This window comes from Benincasa hispida, chromosome 5 (assembly GCF_027475165.1).
Source record: "Benincasa hispida cultivar pf3 chromosome 5, pf3_genome.v1.1, whole genome shotgun sequence".
In the NCBI taxonomy this organism is placed as follows: domain Eukaryota; kingdom Viridiplantae; phylum Streptophyta; class Magnoliopsida; order Cucurbitales; family Cucurbitaceae; genus Benincasa; species Benincasa hispida.
This window is the reverse complement of record NC_143482.1, coordinates 10,300,753-10,314,011: the sequence shown is the minus strand read 5'-3', so window position 1 is coordinate 10,314,011 and position 13,259 is coordinate 10,300,753. Positions and strand designations below refer to the sequence as shown.

The 13,259-nt window shown below is 37.9% G+C and overlaps 1 non-coding gene across 1 annotated transcript; it reads left to right on the top strand.

Annotated features, from left to right (window-relative positions):
- The first annotated feature begins 1,030 nt into the window (after positions 1–1,030).
- Positions 1,031–1,134, top strand: LOC120078843 (small nucleolar RNA R71). Its single transcript, XR_005482124.1, has one exon. It is a non-coding gene; the product is annotated as a small nucleolar RNA R71 (small nucleolar RNA).
- Positions 1,135–13,259: the final 12,125 nt, after the last annotated feature.

Sequence of the window (13,259 nt, the reverse complement as noted above, 5' to 3'; positions counted from 1 at the left end):
TGTTGTTCATCATTCTTTTTCATCAGACACCTAGGAAATGGTGTGTTCAAAGTCACTTCACGCTTTCCCGCGTTAGACATACTGGGTTCTAAATGGCTTGTAGTCTCAGACGTTCTTTCTTCCTAATCCATTGAACGTGTGATGTGTTCTTTCAAAAGACTACTATTTCTTGAATTCATTCTTCTTTCTTCAAGAGCTCTTTCACTTCGCAACGTCACAGCGTGACATTACTTCTTTCCATTATTGTTCCCAGGTGTTTTAGTATTGCTAGGTAGAACCCCAGGCTACCTGTTTTTCAACTCACTCGTTATCTGCCTACCTGGATTTTCAGGCTTCTGATAGATGACGCCTGGCTTTTCAGCAACGCGTGATTCTGGGCTATGTACTCCTTCAATAGATTCTCAAGCGTAGATCCTGAGCTTGACACCTGTCCTCCTTTATTAAAGGGTTATTGATGTTGCTGATGCGTTTGTTGAAATGTAGGCAGCGGTCCATTCCTTTGCTGATGGTTCACCCCTGGGTGGTGCTCCTGATGATTTCCTCATGTCCAAGAAAAATTTGAATGGTTTCTCCATCCAGGGTTATATGTATTAGAGAATGAGTTGTTTTTTATGAAGCATACTAACTGAGGGTTTTTCGGACATTCAGCATAGGAGTGAGGATCTCCACAGCCCACACAACTAACCATGGGCTGCCTAAATGCCTTTATCTGATTCACCTTCTGCTGATTTGATATGTTTCCCAGTGTTATGTTCTGCAGAAGGCTGGTCATCGTAGCCACTTGAGCAGAAATTGTGGCTATTGCATTGGCATCAATAGAATTAACATTTTGAAATCTCTTCTTCCTGTCAGCTCTTCCATCATTCGTATCATCCACCCATTCCATATTTGTTTAGCAATGCGGTCTAGTATTTCTTTAGCCTCAGTGTAAGATTTGTCCATAAGTCCACCAGCTGCTAATGCGTCTGTTGCCATCTGCGATGCTCTATTCAGTCCTCCATAAAACATCTCCATTTGGATAGTTAGAGGTAGTCCATGGTTCGGGCAATTCTTGACCAAGCCCTTAAAATGCTCCCATGTGGCTCTTAAGGTCTCAGCATCTTCTTGTTCAAAGTTCATAATCTCTCGACGCCTCTTCGCGTTAGTGGTAGGTGGGAAGTATTTTTGCATAAATTTTTCCACCAACTTCTCCCAGATGGTGATTTCACCAGGCTCCAGTAAGCTCACCCATTTTTTTGCGTCATCATGCAAAGAATAGGGAAACAAGGACAGCCTGATCGCTTTTAGGGTGGTTTCAGGAATTACAAATGAATTACAAGTTTTCAGGAAACACTTCATGTGGGCGTGAGGATCTTCACCACGACCACCCCCAAATTGTCCAGCAGACTGGAGCATTTAGAGCATAACAGATTTCATCTCGAACCTGGCTCCATCTGGCGTTGGGTATATGATTCCTAGAGAGAAATCATATAGTATAGGGGACGCATACTCCTTCATGGGACGCGTGCTGCTATTCACCATCAGGATCGGATTCTGTGCAGCATGAGCTAGTTGTTGATTTTCCTGTTCTTCTGCCATTGCTCGTTGCCTATTCTGTTGTCTGAGAAATTGTTGCCTCAACCTTCGACGACGGTTAGATCGGTTCCTACGCTGGAAGATCCTATCAATCTCGGGGTCGTATCTGAGTTCAGGAGTGCTCTCCCTGCTCATAAACGTTTACAAGCTTAGACTTAACTCATAATACTCCCTAGACCGAAGTGTTCCTACAATAGATACAAACGAAATTTCTGGTTAGTTTTGTTTCTGAATCCTCAGCAACGGCGCCAAAAACTTGTTCATTGCTATCATGGTTTGCTTTAGGAGTGTATTGTATAAAATAAATTGAAGAAAAGTTCCAAGTATAATTGATGCGTTTATACTTCGATGTGTTTAAATAATTGTAATGCGTTGGGCGTTAGATATATGCAAAGAAAGCACACAACTCCTTCTATGACGTTCAAGTTTTCCTAAACTAGACCCAAGTATAAATCTAATTTAGGTTCCTGGTAAGTCCAGGGTCGAACTCAGGGATTAAGTTAACCAAACGCAGACCTTGCATTGTATTTACTATAGGGTTTTCCTAAATGAATGTGAGAAATGTATTATTTACACTAAATTGTTGTGCCTGTGCAAGAGATGCAAAAGAGTTGAGTAGTTAGTGATGGATCATGGGAGAATAGAGTTTAATGTAAGTGGACGCGTCGGTCTAAGATGAATGTACACAAACTAGGATGTGATATGGATGAGATGGAGTGATTTTCCTATCTTTTGTTCATGCGTTAAACTTCATTCAACATTTCTCAATGCGAATAACATACAAAATCTATTTCTAGAATGCATGCGTCTAACACAGAATGTAATAGACACCAGTAAGTCTATCTCTAACTGTATTAGGCGTCCTACTTGATGCAGTTTAGTTATTCTTTCGAACAATCTAAGTTGCAGATGCTTTTTACCAATTTGTCAAGTTGGGTTGAGCGTTGAAATGAAGTTTGGCATAAAGTACTAATGCATTCAACATAAACAAGAAATAAACAATGACAAGTATGATGGATAAAATATATGAATTTTATAAAGAAACAGAGAGTCTTTACAAAAGCAATATTTAATCAAATGGAATGAAAGTGATAAATGAGAAGAAGGAAACTAAGTCAAGCGAAAGATGTATTCTTGTATTTCTTTGACTCAATCTTGTTGTGTACAATCACTTGTTTAGGAATTAGATGAAGTGTCTTTCTCAAGATTAGCTTCCTCCGCTCCCTGACCGGCAGTGGTGGTGGTTTTTAACCCTTCTGATCGTCTAGCACCACAGTACAGCCTCTACAGAACTAGAATTATGACTACAATATATAGAGAGTAAGGATCTTTATAATTTCCGAACTTCTTAACTCTAGAGGGACTTCATCTATTTATAGGCATTTTTCACGTCCACTTGGTGAATGGGCAGCATTAAAGTCCATATCCTGGTCAGCATTAAAGTCCATGCCCTGATTAGCCGCCTGACTCTCGGAAGCTTTTCAGACGTCGTCTACTGCGTGGAAGCTTTTTAGACGCCGCCTGCTGCAGGTGCCCATACTTGCAAGTGGTGATGTGACATAATCAGCCTGGAGTAATGAATCTTCTCTGCGTTGAACTCCCTCCGACGCATGGCCCATGCGTTAGAGCTTTTCCTGCAGCACTTGTCTAATGTGTTAGCGTTAATCCTTGCGTTGAAATCCTACAATACAATGCGTTAGTGCCGCGATATTTGGTAATAAAAATGCTTTTGCATGAGTTTGCTAATGTTTGAATAAATCCATGTGTTTCTTCTAAAAATGAGGAGAGTCTATCATTAAAAACCTTAGTTGTTCCAACTTAAGAGCAAAAATAACTTGTATTTCTACAAGTTATCAATTTGGTAGAGGGAAGAAGGAATTGAACGATCGTGTAGACGATCGAGTAAGAGGGAGAAAGCTGGAGTCTATCGTGTAGACTTGGTACTTGATCGTTTAGTAACGAGTGCCTATCGTATAGAAAACTCTATGCACGATCGTTTATGCTCTCAAGCTATCATATAGCTATTTTGTTAATACGTGTTCACTTATCGTGTGATTATGGAAAAATGCAACCGATTTTCATTTTATCCATCAGTTACCATAACTGATCATAACTTCCCACTAAGTTGGTTATTAGGAGAAAAAAACTGAAACCAATTATCCCTAATTGATTTAATTATAAATAAATAATATATTCATAACCTATAGTTTTAATATCATGTCTACCATAGTTCTTTTTCTCCTTTATGGCGTTTAACATTAATTCCTCCAATTAATGTATCTAATACATCAAATCAATTATATCACATATAATTTAATTAATTTAATTATATCATATATAATCAAATTCCCTCTTGTTAATTTGAACACTTCAAACTAACCCAAAAACTTATTCTCAACATGAATTCATTGAGCTACCAAAGGGACCTTATGAACCTGTAGCTTGAAGCTCCAACGATGCATAAATAATTGACTAAACTCTTTAATCACAATATCCACTATCCATTAACTGTCGGGCACTCCACTAAAGACCGACAGCTACATTCTTCGCGCTACATATATATTTCCATGTCTAACCAATCAATAGTACGATGACCCTTCACAAATCGTTCGTAAATACAGTCGGGTCAATTTATCTTTTTGCCTTGTAATTACATCTAACTCCTGAAGTACCACCGATTCCTCTAATGAATAATATATCATAGTTCTACTATGAGTAAACCCTTCTCAGGCCAAAAGAAGGTGTGGCGCTACGAATCAGCAATTAAAAGAGTAATTTATCTACTTACCCCTATTTCGGGGGAATGAGTGAATTCCATTTTGTGTAGCTGAGTTTCCAGCTCCCCAATCAGATGAATCCCTAAAGTGGTAGGTTTGAGTGGCGATCTGGCCACTCGCACCCATGCAAATCAAAGGACCACACTCATAGGCAGAAGTTCCCAACTCACTCAAGATTAATGTCATGTTACCTATGGTCATCCTAATGAAATGAAACTCTCTATCATGAACGACGTTATATAACGAGACTAAACATTTTGTGGTCTGGTCTTATACAAACTCTTTTGTATAGAGCATCCCTGCTCGCATGTCTAATACATGAATGGTCAGGATCATACCATTTGTTATCAGGATAAGGTTTCTCTCCTTTCTCCATATACTACAGACCATTTAGGCTATCACTTAAAGCACGATCCACTTATATGTCTCCACATACATGCTTAAGTTACAACGATAACCAGGGATATTAGCTTATTGATTTGTGGTTAATACAACTAAAATATCTCATATTTCATAGACGATAGTGAATAAAATATCTCATATTATTACAACATAAAATGTTTGTTCATACAGGTGTTTATAAACTATAAGACCCTACGAGATTTAGGCCATCAATCCCAACAATCTCCCACTTTTCCTAAAACTAGTGGAGTGTACAAGAAAATTACAAGTACAAAACAATAAACTAGGGCACAAAAGCCTAGTACAATAATACTCCAACTTGCCCTAGTCCAGCCGCGGACGATCCCGTAGACCCATGCTCTGTAGGTGACCCTCAAACATTGTAGCCATGAGAGCCTTCGTAAACGGATTAGCAACATTGTGCTCCGAAGCTATCTTCATGAAAATCACGTCCCCTCGATGCACAATCTCTTTGATGAGATGGTATTTTCGCTCTATATGCTTGTCGCGCTAATGACTCTGAGGATCTCTGAAATTCGCCACAGCACCACTATTATCACAATAAAGGGTGATGGAACTGTACATGTCTGGAATAACTTTCAGATCAGTCAGGAACTTCCTGAGCCAAATGACCTTCTTAGCAGTTTCACAAGCTGCTACATACTCGACCTCCATAGTTGAGTCAGCAATGCACTTCTGCTTAGTGCTTCGCCACACTACAGCCCCTCCGTTAAGAGTGAACATTGATCCTGAAGTGGATTTCCAAGAATCCTTATCAGTCTGAAAATCAGAGTCCATGTATCCTGTAAGGATCAAATCCATATAACCATACACAAGCATGCAGTCCTTCGTTCTCTGCAGATACTTGAGGATATTCTTGACAGCAGTCCAATGACCCTGTTCTGGATTAGACTGATATATACTGACTATCCCCACAACATAGCAGACGTCAAATCTAGTACATAACATCGCATACATCAAACTGCCAACGACAGATGCATAGGGGACCTGTCTCATTTCCTCAACCTCTTGGGGTGTCTTAGGATATTTCTCCTTAGACAATGTAACTCAATGAAGAAAAGATAAAAGGCCCCTCTTGGAGTTTTGCATCGAGTACTTGATCAACATCTTGTCAATATATGATGCTTGAGACAGTGCTAGCACTTTGTTCTTTCGATCCCGAAAGATCCGAATCCAAAGAACAAACTAAGCTTCTCTCAAATCTTTCATTTGGAATTAGGTCGCTAGCCAGTTCTTAATAAAAGTCAGTAAACCTACGTCATTCCCAATGAGTAGGATATCGTCTACATAAAACACTAGGAAAACTACTGAATTGTTGATGATTTTCTTATAGACACAAGGTTCATCAACGTTTTGGTCAAAGTAATAAGTTTTGATCGCAGTATCAAACCTTATGTTCCAAGATCGAGATGTCTGCTTCAGTCCATAAATGGATCAATTCAGCTTGCAAAACTTTTGCTCCTGACCTTGGATAATGAATCCCTTAGGTTGTACCATATAAATGGTCTCCTCAAGATTACCATTCAGAAAGGTAGTCTTGACATTCATTTGTCATATCTCAGTCATAATATAAGGCAACGAATAGGAGGATAGGATAGACTTAAGCATGGCAACATGCGAGAAAGTCTCCTTATAATCAACTCCCTCCACTTGGGTATAACCCTTTACCACAAGTCTAGCCTTGAAGGTTTATACCTTCCCATCAGCACCCTATTTCCTCTAGTAGATCCATTTAAAACCTATAGGTGTGACCCCATCAAGTTGATCAATAAGATCCTATACTGAGTTGAAGTATATAGACTCCATCTCGAGATCCATGACTTTGACCCATTCATCTCTGTCAACATCTTCCATTGCCTTCTTGTAAGACAATGGATCCTCAACCTCCCCATGGTACCATAGCCAGGATTTTAGTTAAACCCATATAGTGAATGGGTGGGTTCGCAACTCTCCCACTACGTCGAGGTTTCTTCAACTCTTGATGTTGATTTAACATACTAGATGAACTTCCATCAACAACTCTTGTTGATATAGCAGGCTCTTCAACAACTCTTGTGGAAGTTTTAGTAGTTTCTTTTGGAAAGTTCACTCAATACAATTTTACTTCTCGAACTGTGCTCCCTTATAGGATCATCCTCAAGGAAGGTAGCGTTTTTCGATACAAACACCTTGTTTCCCTTAGGATCATAAAAGTAACCCCCTTGTGTCCCTCTGGGATAGCCTACAAATAGGCACAGCCTCGAACGTGATTCCCGTTTCTTAGTATTAGCTTTAAGCACATATGCTGGGCAATCCCAAATACGAAAGTGACACAAAGCTTTACACCCGTTCTACAACTCTAAAGTTGTTCTAGAAACACTCTTGGAAGGAACAGAGTTGAGGATATAAGTTGCAGTCTCTACTGTAAAACCCCAAAACGAGTCTGGTAAGGAAGCATAACTCATCATCGACCGAACCATGTCCAAAAGAGTTCAATTTCTCCTCTATACCATTCTGTTGAGGTGTACCAGGTGCTGAGAGTTGGAAAACAATTCCATGTTCTATCAAATAGTTCTGGAACTTATAATCCAAAAACTCTCCACCTCGATCAGATCGAAGTGTTTTAATCCTTTTATCTAATCCGTTTTCAACTTCAGCCTTGAACTCTTTGAGCTTTTTAAAGGATTGTGACTTATGTTGCATTAAATAAACATACCCATACCTCGAATAATTATCAGTAAAAGTGATGAAATACTCGTAGCCTCCCCTGGCTCGCACATTTATCAGACCACAAAGGTCTGAATGCACTAACTTTAGAGGCTCTTTGGCTCGATAACCTTTTCCACTAAAAGGTCTTTTAGTCATCTTGCCTTCAAGGCATGACTTACAATTAGTAAAGAATTTTCTTCTAACTCGTTTAGAAGTCAATTCTTCACTAACCTCTCAATCCTATTGAGATTGATGTGCCCTAATTGAAGGTGCCAAAGTTGGGCATTTTCTTTAGGAGAAATTTTAAGTCGTTTATTTTGAGTTACGACAATTTTAAACATTTCTGTGTTATAGAGGGAATTTGTTGCTAACGGTCTTAGCACATACAAATTATTTTTCAGTAAAGCTGAACATATCTCTAAAGGAACTCTTATATAAAAGTACCTATGAGTGGAAGCGGATCTTTCCAAATCATTGTGATAGAATTTCCACATTTACATTCACACAAATAGATATGCTACTAGTAAATTATCGACATGCTTTCAAATAAAAAAACATAAAAGAATGAAGAACTTATTAGTTGAAGACTTTTTCTCGACAAAACTCTCTCCATGAACGAACTCCTCTCACTCTCGCTAGACCAGTAAAAAATCATCCAGCAACACCCCAGTCGTCTACGCGAACGACTATGCACGAACAATAGGAAATGAGGACAACACAACCACTCGGAGCCCTTAGTATTCTCGGAGTGAGAATCCAAAGTGTGGGCTTTATTCGGATTTGGTAGAGGTGAGGAGAAAATGTTATCGTGTACAAAGATCAAGCAAGTGGGAGAAGGCTACGACTATCATATAGTCAAGGTGTTTGATCATTTAGGTGAGGTACACAATCGTGAAGAAAAAGCTAGGCGATCGTTTATACAATTGTTTAGTAAGGCTCGGGCGCTAAGCGATTATTTAGGACATGGTAAGCGATCGTTTAGAGAATGTGCACGTGGGTGTGCGATCGTTTAGTAAATGAAGCGCTATCATATAGGCTCTGAATTACTATGTGATTGAAAAACACTCCGTGAGCAATTATACATCTCTTCTTTCAAAATGAAAACCATTTTCATTTTATTATTCAGTTACGAAAACCGAATTGAACTTCCCACTATCTTATGGTTGCAGAGAAAATGTCGGGCAATTATCCCATAACTGTCCAATTAATAAAATAATAAATATAATCATATTATATTCATAACCTATAGTTTGATATCATATATCAACCATAGTGTTTTCTCCTCTACTTGATATAAATCATATTTATATCCAATTTCCTCCAAATTAATGTATCTCATACATTTAGTCAATCATATAATATATAATTAACAAGTTCAATTATATCGTATATAATCAAACTCCCTCTTGTCAATTTGAACATTTCAAACTGACCCAAAAACTAATTCTCAACTTTTATCCAAGTTACCAAGGGGACCTTATGGACCTATGGCTCGAAGCTCCAACGGTACGTGAATAGCTGACTAAACTCTTTAGTCCCGAGATCCACCATTCGTTAACTGCCAAACATTCCACTAAAGACTGACAGCTGAACTCTTCTTACCACAGATATATTTTTGTGTCCATCGGATATAACCAATCATAAGTACGATAACCCTTCACAGATGCTCGTAAGTACAGCTGAGCCAATTTATCGTTTTGCCCCTGTAGTTACATCTTACTCCTTAAGTACCACAGATCCCTCTAATGAACAATACAAAATAATCCTACTATATGTGACACCTCTCGACCATGAGAAGGTGTGTGGCGCCACATCGTTCAAGCCCCGGGATCAGCCCTTAAGGGAGCTATCTATCTACTTACCTCTGCTTCGGGGAAGGAGTGAATTTCATCTTGTGTAGTTGAGTTCCCAGCTCCCAAATCAGACGAATCCCCAAAGTAGTAGGTTTGAGTTGGTGGCCTGGTAACTCGCACCCATGCAAATCAAAGACTGCTCTCAATAGCAGGAGTTCACAACTCACTCAGGATTGAGGTCATGTTACCTATGGTCATCCTAGTGAAGTGAAGACCCTTTCATGAACGGCGTTATATAACATGACATTAACATTCCATGGTCAGGTCTTATACAAACTCTTTGTATAGGATGCCATCGCTCGCATGTCCCCACACGAAGGATTAGGATCAGACCATCTGTGGTAAGTCACAACACTTATAACTATTCCACAAAGTGGGCCGCATCTGTAGAGTTATTAAGATAAGGTTTTCCTCCTTTATCCATATACTACAGACCATTTTGGTTATCACTTAAGACATGATCCACTTGTGTGTCACCACATACACGCTTAAGTTACATAATGACAACCAAGGATTTTAGTTTATTGGTTTTGGTAAAGTAAATAAAACATTTAATATGCAAAGTCAAGAAGTGAAGTAAATATCAAATATTATGATCACAAGTGTTCGTACAAACTGTTTACAAACTACAAGACACAAGACTTTAGGACATCATCCCCAACAATCTCCACTTGTCCTAAAACGAAGTGGGGTGTATACAAAACTAGTATAAAACAATAAACTAGAGCACTAAGGCCTAGTATAATAAAATCTCCCACTTGCCCTAGTCTAGTCGCGGGTGGTCCTGTAGACCCATACTCTGAAGGTGACCCTCAAATACTATAGCCGTGAGAGCCTTCGCAAACGGGTCAGCAACGTTGTGCTCCAAAGCGATCTTCGTGATGATCATGTCCCCTCGATTCACTATCTCGCGGATTAAGTGATACTTTCGCTCTATATGTTTTTCGCGCCTGTGACTCCTGGGCTCCTTGGAGTTCGCCACAGCACCACTATTGTCACAATAGAGGGTGATAGGCCTAGACATATCTGGAACAACTTCCAGCTCTATCAGGAACTTCCTGAGCCACGACCTCCTTAGCAGCTTCATAAGCCGCTACGTACTCGGGCTCCATCGTAGAGTCGGCGATGCACCCCTGCTTAGTGCTTCACCACACTACAGCTCCTCCTTAAGAGTAAAAATTGACTCTAAAGTGGACTTGCGAGAGTCTTATCAGTCTGAAAGTCAGAATCCATGTATCCAGTAAGGATCAAATCCCTAGATCCATATACAAGCATGTAATCTCTCGTTCTCCGAAGATACTTGAGGATGTTCTTCACTGCGGTCCAGTGACCCTGGCCTGGGTTAGACTGATACCTACTGACTATTCCCACAGCATAGCAGATGTCTGGCTTAGTACAGAGCATCGCGTACATCAAACTGCCAACGATAGATGCATATGGGACCCGTTTCATTTCCTCAACTTCTTAAGGCGTCTTAAGACACATGTCCTTGGATAAAGTGACTCCATGCCTGAACGGCAGTAGGCCCTTTTTAGAGTCCTGCATCGAGTACTTAAGCAACATTTTGTCAATGTACGATGCCTGAGACAATGAGGAAAAAAAGTTAATTATCAAATAATTAATAAATATAAATAAATATGATAGCTAACTTATCGTATTATATTTATAACCTATAGTTTTAATATTACATCATATACAATATATAAATCATAGTTCTTTTTCTTTATTTTATGTCATTTAATATAAATCATATTTATATTAAATTTAATAACTATGAATCTTATTCATAGAAAATATATTTGAATCATATTCAAATATTAATTCCTCCAATCAAACAAAAATGTATCAAATACATTATATCAATTATATCATATATAATTTAATTAATTTAATTATATCATATATAATTGAATTAATTTAATTATATCATATATAATAAAATTTCCTCTTATTAATTTGAACCTTTCAAATTAACCCAAAAACTGATTCTCAACTTAAATCCATTGAGCTACCAAAGGGACCTTATGGACCTGTAGCTTGAAGCTCCAACGGTACGTGAATAATTGATTAAACTCTTTAGTCACATTATCCACCATCGTTAACTGCCGAGCACTTCACTAAAGATCGACAACTGCACTTTCGTACTATAAATATATTTCTGTGTCCATTGGATATAACCAATCAACAGTACGATGACCCTTCACAAATCACTCGTAAGTACAGCTGGGCCAAATCACCGTTTTGCCCTTGTAGTTACATCTAACTTCTTAAGTACCACTGATCCCTCTAATGAACAATATATCATAGTCCCACTATGACTAAATCCCTCTCGGACTAAGAGAGAGTGTGGCGCCACATTGTTCAAGACCCAGAATCAGTTCTTAAAGGAGCAATTTATCTACTTACCCCTGCTTCGAGGAAGGAGTGAATTCCATCTTGTGTAGTTGAGTTCTCAGCTCCCCAATCAGACGAATCCCCAACATGGTAGGCTTGTTGAGTCGGCGATTGAGCCACTCTCACCCATGCAATCAAAGAACCGCCCTCATAGGTAGGAGTTCACAACTCACTCAGGATTAAGGTCATGTTACCTATGGTCATCCTAGTAAAATGAAAATCTCAATTATGAACAACATTATATAACAAGACTAAACATTTCGTGGTCTAGTCTTATACAAACTCTTTTGTATAGAATATTCTTTCTCGCATGTCTAATACACGAATAATCAGGATCAGATCATTTGTAGCACTATACAATATTTGTAACACCTACAAAGCGGGTCATACTCGTAGTGTCACCAGATAAGGTATCCAACATGTTTAAGTTACAACGATAACCATGGATCTTAGTTTATTAGTTTATGGTTAATGTAACTAAAATATCATATATTTCATAGACTAAAGTGAATAAAATATCATATATTATAAATCACAAAATGTTTGTTCATACAAATGTTTACAAATTATAGGACCCTATGAGATTTAGGGCATCAACCTCAACATGGAGGAACTGTTATATCATGGCAATCGGTGAAACAAACCATAATGGCCATTTCCTCAAATCATGCTGAAATTCTTGCAATTCACGAGGCTAGTCGAGAATGTGTATGGCTAAGGTCAACGACTCAGCACATTCGTGAAATGTGTGGCTTGTTTTCTAATAAAAATCTCCCAACAATATTATACAAAAACAACACAACTTGTATAGCCCAAATCAAAAGAGGATATATTAAAGGAGATAGAACAAAGCATATTTCAACGAAACTTTTCTACACTTATGATCTTGAAGAAAATGGCGACATCAGTGTATAACAAATTTGTTCCAAAAATAACCTGACAGACTTATTTACAAAGGCATCACCAACCGCAACTTTTGAAAAATTTGTGCACAATATTGAAATGCGGCAACTCAGAGATCTTAAGTGATATTTTCGTGAGGGGAACTAATATATTGTATTTTTTAAGGAGTGTGTATTATATGAAATATGTACTTTTTTTCCTTCACTAGAATTTTTTTCACATTGGATTTTTCCTAATAAGGTTTTAACGAAACATATTTCATATATATAATGGACATCTAAGGGAGAGTATTATAAATATTATAGAAAATCGATGGTCATTAAATGACCATACTTAATGTCCATTGACCATATATTACATATATTTGAGAATTTTCTCATTCCTTTATTTATTTTATTTTATTTATTCATATGTTACGTTTTATTTAGTTTAATATTTATTTATTGTATTATTATATTATATTATATTATATTACCATCCATGTTTCCGTTGTGCTCCTCAAATTCATAACAGAATAAATATTTTATAATTTTTACACAAATTAACATTACTAGTCATATTTGGTTGTTTAATTTTTTTTTTTATATTTCCTAAATTTTTCTACGATATTAAAAATATAAATTCCGAAAATAATCACGTATGGACC